This window comes from Dicentrarchus labrax, unplaced genomic scaffold, assembly GCF_905237075.1.
Source record: "Dicentrarchus labrax unplaced genomic scaffold, dlabrax2021, whole genome shotgun sequence".
Taxonomy (NCBI): domain Eukaryota; kingdom Metazoa; phylum Chordata; class Actinopteri; family Moronidae; genus Dicentrarchus; species Dicentrarchus labrax.
This window is the reverse complement of record NW_026136720.1, coordinates 2,477,154-2,478,640: the sequence shown is the minus strand read 5'-3', so window position 1 is coordinate 2,478,640 and position 1,487 is coordinate 2,477,154. Positions and strand designations below refer to the sequence as shown.

The 1,487-nt window shown below is 32.5% G+C and overlaps 1 non-coding gene across 1 annotated transcript; it reads left to right on the top strand.

The window, feature by feature from the left end:
• Positions 1-108, top strand: LOC127354000 (U6 spliceosomal RNA). The gene has a single exon (XR_007881435.1). It is a non-coding gene; the product is annotated as a U6 spliceosomal RNA (small nuclear RNA).
• The last annotated feature ends 1,379 nt before the right edge of the window (positions 109-1,487 follow it).

Here is a 1,487-nt window from a genome sequence, read left to right as displayed (position 1 = left end):
GTGTTACTCCAGTAGCACATATACTATAATTGGAACGATACAGAGAAGATTAGCATGGCCCACGCAAGGAAGGATGACAAGCAAATATGTGAGGCATTTCTCATTCCTTTATTTATTATTTGGTTATGTTGTATTTGTCCTCTGGCTTGATGATTTATAACTTTAATAACTGAGATTGACACCACTGTCACTGTTCTGTTGTTTATTGAGAAAATTCTGACCTCAGATCACAGTAATTCTTCCAGATCAACTAATTTATGGAAACTAAACTTCCCTGAACAACAAATGTAGTCAGACTTATAAATTCCTCCTTCCACATAAAACGAAAGAAGTTCACATGAAGATATTACATGGATACCACCCTTGTAATAAAATATTAAATACATTAAAAATACATATTTGTCCATTATGTTTTTCCTGTAAAACAGAAATCAAATCTATTTCTCGTTTATTCTTTAAATGGACTCCCGTGAGTTCTGGATTGAAGTTGATTTATTGATTTATTAGAACAGACTGACACCCATATTAGAAGATATGGGCTTCTTTCTAAATTGTAATATTGACTCACACCCCATTAAAACTGCTATCAAACTCGTGTCTTCCTGGCAAACATCCTATCCATAATAATAATAAACATATGAGCAGATGTAAACGATCACTAATATTTTATTTTTATCGCAAAAAATAGTAATAAAGTGCTTCACATAAAAACAATAATAGAAGTAAATATATTAAATAAAAACAGAATAAATGCCTATGTAAACATGTACTGAACAGACATTGGTGGTGCAACGAACTTGTTCAAACAGAAAAACAAATGCAGGTTATTCTCTTTTACACAGTGAGGTCAGAAAGAAAATCTCTCTTGTTAGTTCAGTGCTGTCCTCCCTCTGGGGTTTTAAATGTAGTGATCCTTCGCAATCAATGACACTTAATCATTAATCAGTTTATGATCATTTCTGTGGGAAATTCTGAGTTCTTTCCTTTTATTATGACACAGAAATTTGTGAGGGGGTTTCCACTGGAGCGAAGGAGGCTGATTTCTGGGTTTATAAAAATGCATAATTCAGTTTTGGCTTAGTCATGTTTTTAATTTGAATTTAAGCTCTCATTTTACATTCTTTGTACTTTCTGCATGCTTTGTTGCAACAAGCCCATTTATACAATTCATCACAACTTTTCCCACAGAAGACTTTCTGTTCTGTCTCCGTCAGAGTCCTAAATTTACACCCAAAAAGTGCCAAATGGTAAAAAATATATGTATATAGATGCACAAGTATGGACATAAATATGTTGCAATTTTGTGTAAAGTTTAAGTGACACTGACTTAATTTTATATATTTCATTTGTACTGTGAAAACAAAATATATAGTAAAATGTACTTGATCAGGAATGTTCTTGACTTAAAAACGTTATGTACTTAAATTACTGGTAAGCTGCTTAATCAGAAACTGTTTTAACTTCCATTGAGTGTCTTTGATGGGGCC